The sequence below is a fragment of the Chaetura pelagica genome, unplaced genomic scaffold, assembly GCF_000747805.2.
Source record: "Chaetura pelagica isolate M959 unplaced genomic scaffold, ChaPel_1.0 scaffold269, whole genome shotgun sequence".
NCBI lineage: Eukaryota > Metazoa > Chordata > Aves > Apodiformes > Apodidae > Chaetura > Chaetura pelagica.
The window spans coordinates 1,980,660-1,992,404 of record NW_009954705.1 but is presented as its reverse complement, the minus strand read 5'-3'; the positions used below and the strand labels follow the sequence as shown (position 1 = coordinate 1,992,404).

The 11,745-nt window shown below is 48.5% G+C and overlaps 1 protein-coding gene across 1 annotated transcript in view; it reads left to right on the top strand.

The window, feature by feature from the left end:
* Positions 1 to 11,745, top strand: part of UBL3 (ubiquitin-like 3) — a 118,099-nt gene that overhangs the window by 696 nt on the left and 105,658 nt on the right. The window lies entirely within an intron of this gene.

Sequence of the window (11,745 nt, the reverse complement as noted above, 5' to 3'; positions counted from 1 at the left end):
AGTGGGACTGCTGTCTGGGAGTGCCAGGAAAAAAACAGGGAAAAATTGAAACGTGATTTCTCTTGCTCAACGAGGAAAAAAAAATTACCATTTGAAACTGATCCGCTCCCCTCATGCTTTCTAATTGAATGTGATTGATGATAATTTAGTTGGACAGCTGAAATTCTCAAAAATACCTTGGTATCACTTAGGGGAATGGAAAAAGCATTATGTTGATTTGAGCTGCAGAATTACCAGTGGCCACTGAATTGTACAAATAAAAATAACACTTTCAGGACAGTTTGGGATTGGAATATTAAAGGCAGCAGTGGTTGCTTCTTTCAGGAATTTGCAAGTGGAGTGATTCAATGTTAAGTGTTTCAAACATAACTAGCAATACAGTGGAGTTTTAATTAAAATTCTGTGCCCAGAAGTAATTAATTATTTTAACAATTCAAACAGGAGATAAAAATGAAGTTCTCATCCTTTTATAAATCACTGTACTTCATTGTGTTGGCAGGACACTATTAAGGGATGGTCTTTTTTTCTGGAAAATTTAAGCATTATCCTACATCTACAGTGGCAAAAAGATGCATAAGAGATTGTTTTTTTTGCCCAAGGTCAGACAGCAAGTGAGCACAGAGCCTGGAAGATAATAATATCCCACTTCCAGCTCCTGGGCTTTGAGGCCAAAGTGTCCCAATCTAGCAATTTTATGAGATGCTGTAGAAGCAGGATCTCCATGGCCCCAGTGCCTTGCAAGCATTTTGTCCTTCTGTGCTATAGGAGAACACTGGCAGGGGAGACAGTGACACCAAGGCCCAGCCAGGTCTGGTCAAAGAGACAAGTATTCTTTACCACTGAAATCAGGTTTTCAGGACAAAATCCTTTTTAGAAAAAAAGAATGACTTCCACCTCCTGCCTGGTGAACTTCCATCAATCCCTGAGAGCCTCTGGGGGTGGGGGCAGCCTGCACTGATTCTTGCCCTGATTGTGAACCATGGGACCCATGTTTTTGCTGTTGCTGGAACCTGAGCCTGTACCTGAAGCTGAGCATCTGCTTAAGAGCTAGAATGCAGGGCTGTCCACACAAGAGCTGGAGATTTGCTCTCCTCTTCAGACATGATAGAGACTCAGCTTTTGCTGGCCAAAGAGTTATCCAGAAATTAACACTGCGTGGGCCTGTATATCCACCTAAACCTGGCAGCAGCTGCTGCTCTGTTAGCATGGGTCTTGAAAGAGTCCTCATCCTAGCTGCACTTCCCATCCCAGAGGTAGCCCTAACTCTCTGACACCATTTCCTCCTGGACAGCAATAGCAGAAGTGATGGAAATCTGAACAAAGACGCTATTATTTATGCATTTATTATCCAGCTTTGTTTATGAAAGTGGATATGTGCAGGCATCTCCCACCAGCCCTCCAAAGGGAGGTAACAATGCACATTTCATGAAGTTTTCTATCCCTGACAAATCTCTCACTCAGCTGTGCACTTGCAAAGCCTCTCTCTCCTGGCTCTTTGCTCCTGCTAGTGGCTGTGTGTAATGCTGTGGATCCCACTATGTACATAATTACCAACACAGATGCCTGTGCCAACGTAGCAAATTACAGGACAGATAGCCCATGACAGCCTCTAATTGCACTGCCAGCCTGGGCACCAGCACCCAGGGTTTCACAGAATCACAGAATGGTGGAGGTTGGAAGGGACTTAAAAATGAAGTTCTCATCCTTTTATAAATCACTGTACTTCATTGTGTTGGCAGGACACTATTAAGGGATGGTCTTTTTTTCTGGAAAATTTAAGCATTATCCTACATCTACAGTGGCAAAAAGATGCATAAGAGATTGTTTTTTTTGCCCAAGGTCAGACAGCAAGTGAGCACAGAGCCTGGAAGATAATAATATCCCACTTCCAGCTCCTGGGCTTTGAGGCCAAAGTGTCCCAATCTAGCAATTTTATGAGATGCTGTAGAAGCAGGATCTCCATGGCCCCAGTGCCTTGCAAGCATTTTGTCCTTCTGTGCTATAGGAGAACACTGGCAGGGGAGACAGTGACACCAAGGCCCAGCCAGGTCTGGTCAAAGAGACAAGTATTCTTTACCACTGAAATCAGGTTTTCAGGACAAAATCCTTTTTAGAAAAAAAGAATGACTTCCACCTCCTGCCTGGTGAACTTCCATCAATCCCTGAGAGCCTCTGGGGGTGGGGGCAGCCTGCACTGATTCTTGCCCTGATTGTGAACCATGGGACCCATGTTTTTGCTGTTGCTGGAACCTGAGCCTGTACCTGAAGCTGAGCATCTGCTTAAGAGCTAGAATGCAGGGCTGTCCACACAAGAGCTGGAGATTTGCTCTCCTCTTCAGACATGATAGAGACTCAGCTTTTGCTGGCCAAAGAGTTATCCAGAAATTAACACTGCGTGGGCCTGTATATCCACCTAAACCTGGCAGCAGCTGCTGCTCTGTTAGCATGGGTCTTGAAAGAGTCCTCATCCTAGCTGCACTTCCCATCCCAGAGGTAGCCCTAACTCTCTGACACCATTTCCTCCTGGACAGCAATAGCAGAAGTGATGGAAATCTGAACAAAGACGCTATTATTTATGCATTTATTATCCAGCTTTGTTTATGAAAGTGGATATGTGCAGGCATCTCCCACCAGCCCTCCAAAGGGAGGTAACAATGCACATTTCATGAAGTTTTCTATCCCTGACAAATCTCTCACTCAGCTGTGCACTTGCAAAGCCTCTCTCTCCTGGCTCTTTGCTCCTGCTAGTGGCTGTGTGTAATGCTGTGGATCCCACTATGTACATAATTACCAACACAGATGCCTGTGCCAACGTAGCAAATTACAGGACAGATAGCCCATGACAGCCTCTAATTGCACTGCCAGCCTGGGCACCAGCACCCAGGGTTTCACAGAATCACAGAATGGTGGAGGTTGGAAGGGACTTCTGGAGATCATCAAGTCCAAGCCCCCCTGCCAGAGCAGGACCACTACAGAGTCTGTGGCAAATCACTCAGAAATGCATCCAAATGGGTCTTGAAAGTCTCCAGAGAAGGAAACTCCACAACATATCTGGGCAGCCTGTTCCAGTGCTCTGTCACCCTTGCAAGTAAATTTTTTCCCCATGTTGAGGTGGAACTTCCTGTGTTCTAGTTTTCATCCATTGCCCCTCAACCTATCACAGGGCACAAGTGAAAAGAGATGGTCCTTGCACTCAGTGCAGGTGTTGCTGCTGGAGAGGAGGGCAGTGAGGACAGGAAAGTGAGGAGAGCTTTGCTGTCCATCAGCAGGGCTTGGCACCCAGAGTTTCTTCGTTTTCTAATTAGTTTGTTTGCTTTTGAAGAAGCCAGAAGAAGAGTTGGGTGAGAGGTAGTAAAGTGCTGGCCAGGCAAGCACATGCTCAAGCCTCTCTGCTACAACACACAAGCCTCAGTGCTTTTGGCAGCTGTGGGAGTAGCTGATGGGCTACAGCAGTAAATAAAAGTGCTTCAGGCTCACCTCCTCTCTCAGGGACTTGGGACCCATTGTTCATCCTCTGCCAGACAGTGGGATGGAGGGCAGAGAGGTGTTTCCCCTCTTCCTGTGGAAGCTCCACCCCTAGCAAGGGTGAGCAGCAAGTGGTGAATTGGTCCAACCTGGGAGCATGCCTGCCCAGAGGTTGCTCTGGGGCTACTGTGTTTCCCTGCTCCCCCCATCCAGTGGGTACCAGAACCCCAGAGGTGCCTAGCATGGAGGGAAGCATCTTCCAGGGTGTTCCAGTTGGGGCTGGAGAAGCCACTGCTGCAGAACTGCACCTGCTCCTGCTCCAGCTCAGCTGGCTGACGGTGCCAGCAAAAATCTCTGTGGACATGCTCAGCTCATCCTGCTGTGTCAGGGAGATTTTCAGCCTACATTTCTACATTCTTAATTTCATTCTTAATGTTCTTTACTTAAGCCCTCGGGGCAGTAAATAGGAAGCAGGTTAGCAGGAATAGCTAAGTAGCTGTAATGAGATTTCTGCTCAGGATGATCTTGCCTCCCCATTTGTCTGCGTCATGCCACTTCTGCCTGAGTCAGTGTCCTCTGGAGACGTGCTGCTTGCTGAGGTCTTCCCCCAGGATTTATTTTTAGTACTTTCAAATCAGGACCAATTAACTCCATTTGCCTCTCCCTCTGTTCCTGTGTTTCACCTGCAGCTGGCTGTAGGGTCTGCAGCTCCCAGGAGAAACTGGAGCCTGCAGGTCCTTCCTAGCTCGAGTTCATCCATCCTCAGCTTTTCCTCACAGTAAGGGGGTTTGCTGCAGCTTTGCTAAGTGCAGAAGTAGAGGCAGTGATTCATTCACTTTGGCATTGACACGAAAGAGCTTTTGTAGGTCATGGGCCTCCTTTCTTCTGTAAGAGAGACTGTCCTCTTTCTTTCCAAGATTTGCAAGATTCCTATGAGACTCCTGCAGTTACTGCTTTCCAGTTACTTTATTTACTTTTCACTTTCATCCTGCTTCATTCTTCCTTACTTTGCAATTAACTCCTCTGAACCCCTGCCCATCTCCTCCTGCTCCCCTTTCACACCTTCTTCCTCCCAGGACTGAGATGCTCACTGGGTTGAGACAGCTGCTGCAAAGGTCCACAGAGACTGGAAGCTGCACTGGTCCCTATAATGCAACCCTAAATGAGGGCTAAAATGCTGGTGGTCCCAGTTTCACCTAGCTAATGAGAAATTTGCCTCCAGAGCCTGCTCCAAACCACTAACACTGGCTATGCCATGTCAGGCCTCATGGTCCTCCAGTGCTGTGCTCCTGCAGCCCTTTGAACTGGGACCCCAAGCCCAGGCCAGCTCTGAGAGGCAAGGCCAACTTCCCATGGGCTGGGCACAAGACCATGTGCCTATGGGTATGGGGATGCTTTCCCTGGTGCAGAGAGGAGTTTGAGGTGGCTGCCATCAGATGCAGAGATACCTGTCCTGCACAGCCACGAGACCCCAGTCCTGCTATGAAACATGAGCAATATGGGCTTAAGCAACAAGACCACCAAGTCTCCTGAGACCATAGGGTGCTAAGACATGCTATACTAGTTGGCTGAGCTCACCTGGACCAGCTTCTCCAGCAGTTTGCAGAGGCCCCCCCCAGGGAGCAGAGGGGCTGGTCTAGCAGCCTAGCAGCAGGGAGGTTTGCTCCATAAGCAGCAATGAATAGTAATGTGTGTAGTGTCATCCACTTCTCCTCCAGCACTGCATGGCCTCCTGCTGACCTGCTAACTAACTGAAGAGGCTGCCATCACCTGAGCACTCTGCTGGAGAGCAGCATGGATTTGTTGAAGAGGGCAGTCGAGGAGAGGGCTCCACGCATTCTTAAGCTTTTTGTACTCAACTTATTCCCTGCTACTGCAGGAAGTTTTGACACAGCAGTGTGCTTTAGCACAGTCCAGCTTTGAATTTATTTCTTGTTACTAGAGGTCTGAAGCTTGTTAGAAGATGCTGGAAGCTTGTGGTGTGCAGTGAGATGTGAACTGCCCACCCTGGGGTTTCTGTTGCCTATGTCTGTAAGGTTGTTGTCCCTTACAGATCTATTCCTTTGCCTGTGTTTTCAGCCTCAGCCTCCTCCCATAACGTTTATCACCTGTGGAAACACCCACAGAACTTGAATCAGGCTGTTTGCAAGGTAATTGATGTTATCAGATGCATGTGTCAGAAGGAATTTGTCCCTAGAGCAATTAGGTTGGTTGGTTGTCTTCCATGGGATCTCTCTTGATTTATATAAATTGCAGTAAATATAGGCTTGGCCTCCTGTTAGTCAGGCTGTGACTGGTCTGACCGGGGTGATGAAAAGCTCCTGGGTTTAATGTCCCTGCATATTTTCTCATAGGCGAGTTCCTACATTTGCTGCCTGCACGTGTGTGTGGATGGTCACGAGTGGCCAGTCCTCTTCAAGTCCTGCAAGCAGCCACCACGACCTGCACCACGGAGCAGTGCAGCTTCACAGCACCCCTGAGCCAGCACAACAGTCCCAAATAGACACTTTTGGCTCAATTTCCAACTCTGTGCTGCCAACGTGGGGTGCCCTGCTTGGGCTCTTCTTGCTGTGCTGCCCATCGGTGCTCATGTAATGAGTCATGCAAAATGATGCCCTTCCTGTGACAGCCACAGAAGGCTGCACTTGTCATATGCAAACAGGCCCTGACCCTGGCACATCAGGGTTTGAGTAAGCCTGTTGATGTGTTTCAAATTTAGCATGTGTGTTAAGTGCTTAGCTGGGTCAAACCCTGAGGAGATGCCTAATGATTCTGGGAATTAAAACAGCTGCAGGATGTGCTTGGGCAGCAACCAGGGAGAAACCTGCCCCAGGATGAACATGTATCGCAGCCCCTGTTTCACTGGCTGAAGGAGCTCCTGAGGATCCTGGGTCTGGAGGTACCTCCCCTTTGCAAGCCTCTGCTCTGGGCTGCAGGGATGTCATGTGTCCCATCACCGAGCTGAGCAAGACATTTCTTTCCCAGGGAGTGGTTCTGGAGGAGCTGAAATTGTGTCAAGCCAGACCTGTCACTTGACAAAGCAACTTTGCTCTCATCAGGCAAACCTCAGACCTACCCCATCCTTTTACAAGCACCCAGGTCCCCTGAAACCCTCCTTCTCCTTCAGTGTTTCCTGATGGTGTTGGCCACTCCTTGTCCAAGTCCTGGATGCCCTGTGTAGGACACCCTACTCACAGGTACTTAAAGAGGTGAGCTGAGGTCCTGGTGTCTCATTTGGCCATCTCAACAGTTTGGAGAAATGGGAACAGACCAAAAATCAAGCAGTGCTAAGGGCACTGGCTGCAGAGGCTGGGACAGCTCACAGGTGTGTGCCATCTCCCAGAACTACTTCCAACCAGGCAGCAATCAGGATGCAATGCCTCCTCCCTCCTCCGTATTTAAGTCTTTAATTACTTCCTTCCAGTGGCCTCATTAACCCCTGCCCACCCTGACCAACAGAGATGACTGGAGGGGTGAGTGGGTACACTCCCTGGTGCCAGGGGCTTTTGCATGGTCCATGTGCATCATGCAGAAGGCTTCAGCCTTTCCACCCTTGTGCCCTTCTTCCTCCTCTCCCTGCTGTTGCTTGGTAAGCCAGATATGGGGACTTGCTGTCAAAAGCCATGTAATTCCCACCAGCTTAAAGTAATCTACATGTGTGCCCTTGGCTTGCCTGCTTGCACCAGAAAATACTTCCATTTAAACTGATCCAGCAAACGTGATCACCATGAGTTGTTGCAGCACAACTGACAGGTACAAATAACTTTATGAATCAAGGTGCCACCATCTAAAACTTGCTGCATCTGTTACCCAGGAGGAAGATTTATAACTTGCCCAAAAAGAGAAATCTTGGTCAAGAGATGCTGTAGGTGCCTTAGCAAACATTGCTGGTGGTGGTGCTCACATGTCTTACTGCATCTGAAGATAATTTTAAGCATCCTGAAATGCCTAAGAGGTTGCATAAATAAGTATTCTAGACAATATTCATGCCTCACATATTAACACAACTGTTAAGCAACAAACAGCAGGTGAGTAAAGAGGGGAAGATGCCAGATTGCTGTAGAGACCTGAAGGACAATGGAGCCAGGGACCAAACTGTTTTGTTTTCTGGTTTTGCCCAAAGGCAATTCTCTGATTTTCATTTCCAAATTTCATGCGTTCCTCTAACGTAAAGGTCCCAAGTTGGGTGCTGTTTACTTCAGGGCAGCTAGAGACAGGAGAGCAAATCCTGGGATTTCTTCTTGCTGTGACTACTGCGTGTGGGTATTTTCTATTTGATGTTTAATCAAATGGAAGCATGCATAAATATAATTATAGTAACAATGATTAAAACCAAACCCAAAAGACAGAACACAAGAAAACATCATATTAGTCTGAAATTAGTCAGGCTGTCAAAAATGAGAAAAATGCTGGATGTCAGTGGGCTTTAATTCTCACCCTCCTCAGGCTGACATGGGTTGGCAGTCTGTAATTGCACCGTGACACACCAGTTTGTTGTCAGGGCTGGGGTGAGGGTTTTTGGGAGGAGGGAGGCAGCAGGAGAGGAGAAAGGTGCTTCCCAGTGCGGTGCTGCTGAGCACGGCCAGCGGCAGCGGTCACCCCAGGTCCCAGTTTGCCTTCCTCTCCTGCACCAGCCGTGGTTGTGTGTCTGGGACCTTCACCTCCTTTGTTTACCTCCTTTCTGCCTTTACCACGCACCTCCAGCGGGTGGCTTGGTTGTGTGCAACCAGATAATCCCTGCACAGGCTTTATAATGATTAACTTCCTCGCAGGTGGTTCTGCGACGCTGCCATCGTGGCAGCAATCTGCAGCCTCTAATGACACTGTCTCCTCTGTCGTCTTGCAGACACAGCCAAGCCTCCCCTCTGTATTTTGCAGTGGAGGACCTGGAGTCAGTCTGCCCTGCTCATCTGGGACACTCAGGACAGGATATTTTCAGTGTGCAGAGCATGTTCTGGAGCAGCATTATGTGCCTAACCCTCCTCAAAATCAGGTGTTCGTCTCGCTGCCTCTTGGGTGTCTGGGAGACAAGGAGGTCAGGTCACCTTTGGATTGATGAGCTGGTGGCACCACTTAGAAACATCAAAAGTGCAGCAGGGGCAGAGTTCTTTGACAGGCTCCTTTAACTGGTCGCTTTAGCAAGTCGCTGTCCCTCTTCCCCCTTCAGCTCCATCCCTGTTGCACCCCACAGGCAGGGATCCTGCAGGCAGGAGCCTTTCCTGAGCACAGCTCAGACACCTTCCCAGAACGTTGTCTCTCCTGTCACAGATGGGAGTAAGGGTCCCAGCTGGTCTCCAGTATATCACCATGTAATTAATTTTCCTAATGCACTGGTTAAGTGAAAGCTGCACAAGCAAATTTACCTGGAATCTGCTAAAGTACAACTAACCAAGAGCAATAATATACTGCATTTTTGTACCTTAGACCAGCTATTTGTCATATCATACACCATGCTGGTAGAAACACGTTCTGAAGGATGAAACTAGTGGTTTAAAATGCTGGCTTATCAGTTTTTCTGAGTACTTTGATTACTTTTTATTTTCTGTTTGCACAGCATCGTCTAAATCTAGCTTTCCCTAAGGTCTGTAACTGCAAAAACTGCAAACAAGCCCCACTTACAGTGATACCAAACTCTTCAAAATGTTCTTCCAAACCATGACTGCTATGGGGGAAAGACTACAGGTGACCCTCACTGTCTGAGCAACGATGCTGACCTTCATCAATCTTCTCAAAACAAGGAGAAACACTGCAGCCTTTTCCCCACCTCCAGCTCTTCCTCGGTGGTGATTTTTGTGGTGTGCCCCAGCAAACCATCCATTTAGCTGGAGCATTAACCATTGTGTAATGACACCTTCCAGCCTGGTGACAAGAGTCCTTCTGCACTTTCTTCTTGTGGTATAAAAGCCACAGACATGTCATTGGAATGTAGCTTTTTGGAATTTAATGGGTAAACTCCTGCTGAAAGTCAGCAGACCTTGTCTAGCAGAGCCTTCCTGCATGGGGAACCTTGAATGAGCCTGGGTAGAGATGGGCACTGATTAGGTATAGAACCATAGAATCACAGAAGGGTTTGGGCTGAAAGGGACCTGAAAGATCATCTAGTTTCAACCCCCTGCATGGGGGTTCCACTAGACCAGGTTGCTCAAGGCCCCATCCAACCTGGACTTGAATGCTTCCAAAGAAGTGTAGAAATATATATAGGATAAATATAGAGTTGCTTTGTGGTAGGGACAGGTAAGTAGAATTTAAAGAAAATCATGCTAATATCTGCCTACCCTTGGATCAGACCCAAGGACCCATCACTCAGGGTTCTCCAGATGTCCATCTTCTGGTGGTCCAGCCACCAGTCTCCTGTGGACCCTGTAGTCACGGATGAAAGGTTGCTTGGAGCTTAACACTGTCCCTAGAAACAAACCCACCCGTTTTCCTTAGGAGAAAATCACCTCTCCTTCCTTTTTCCAAGCATTATTGATTCTCAGCTTATGCAGGGAGCAGTTTTTTGTATTCCTGCAACACCTTTTTGGCAACACTAATGTCCTTCATGGAGGGAGGCTGAGCACAGTCATCCTCTGACCTGACAATACACAGTACCCTTAGCAGCTTCGTCACTGCATTACTAAGGGATAAACAAGTCCTGTGAGATGCTCTCTCAACAAATTGATGCTCAAATCTTCAGTGCAACAATATCTTGATCCACTGTGCAAGAACCTCACGATAAGTCAAATGCTGTGGCCACCTTGATGCAAAGTATTCAGGATAAACTCACTGATGGGGCTCTGCACGGAGCAGGCAGTGACAGACAGACATCCTTGCCTGCTCCTGTGCCAGTGTGCCCTTTCAAGTGACCCTGCCCCACATTACCCTGGCATTACCAGCAGTGGGCTGTGGAGCCTTTCCATCAGTTCAGCTTTTGGGTGAAAGAGTAAACAGGGAGCCGTTCTTCATGTGCAGACTTTGAGACATTGCTGGGTCTGGATGAGGCCCAACCATGATGTCAATTGCCCACATTAGGATAAGAGAGGTACTGGGGTGACTGACCTCCAACCCCAGGGCTTGGGGGATGCCAATGCACCTCACTGAGGAGCAGGAGCTGTGAGAATCCGCCTCACTTAGCCTGAGAGCTACAAAAGATGCATCCAGGTGTTACAAGCAGCTTGTGAGTGCTCTGAATGTCCTGTGACAGACACGTCAGCAGCTGTAATGTCTTCTAAATTTATCTTCCATTGTCTTTGCTTTGGCTAGTCTGTGAGGCCACGTGGCAGAGAGACACTGGGGAGGTAATGGTGGGAGGTGATCCCAGGCCACTGCCAGCCCTGCCTCTAGCATGCAAGTGTGCAATGAGTGTGCAAAGCAGTCCAGCTGGCTGCACACCCACAGCCACAGGGGGCACCCTGTGCCTGCACATCCCCCAGCTGCAGACCTGGCCTGGGTTCAGTTTGCCTGGCGTGTTGGCTTTTATTTTATGTTGCTCTGAGCAGGCATCTTAAACATTTCAATATAAATAGATAATCAAAATGATAAATGAAACTGGAGGGGAACTTTCTTTCTCTGGATCTGAGGAGTGGCTGTAAGGGGAAGCAGCTGCTGCTGCTCCAGTGAGATACTGTGAGTGATCCCCACACCAAGCACACCTGAAACCTGGTCCCAAAAGCAGGAGCAGCCCAACCCTCTTCTTGCCTGGGAGAAACCACCTGGAGAGGTGGGTGAGGGCAGAGGTGCAAGGAAGAGTGAGACAGTGGTTCCCTGCAGTGGCAGCCCTTTGCCATGCAGCAAGGGGTATGGCAAGGGTGTAAAAGGAAGACTTGGCATCCTCCCCACACACTTTCTTTCTTGAAATGAAAAGCTAAACACAGCTTTTGCTGCTGTGGTGGAAAGCCTTGGTGGCCCCACTGGTGCACTGCCATGCCTGGAGCATAGTGGCTCAGTGCTCCAGTACTCATGGTGGACACAGCTCCTCTTCCTCAGTGATGAAACATGTCAGTGGGAGCCCACTTTATCCTTCTAGGGCTTCTATTTAAGGGAATGGATGAGATCCATTAAAAACAGTGTGGTGGCAAGCCCATAGGCAAAGAGCAGCTGTCACTGATTTCTTTTCACCCTGCTGCTGCTGTCCCACCACATGACATCTGCCAGGACCAGTGGTGGGGACCAGCTCCAGAGACACCCAAGCATCACCTCCACTGAGCAGCTTTCCTTACAGCCCCCTCTGGCAGGGACCAGCTGCCAGCAAGCTGAGGCCACCATGCAGGGACAGGGGCACAGTGAGCGGCCACAGGTTCA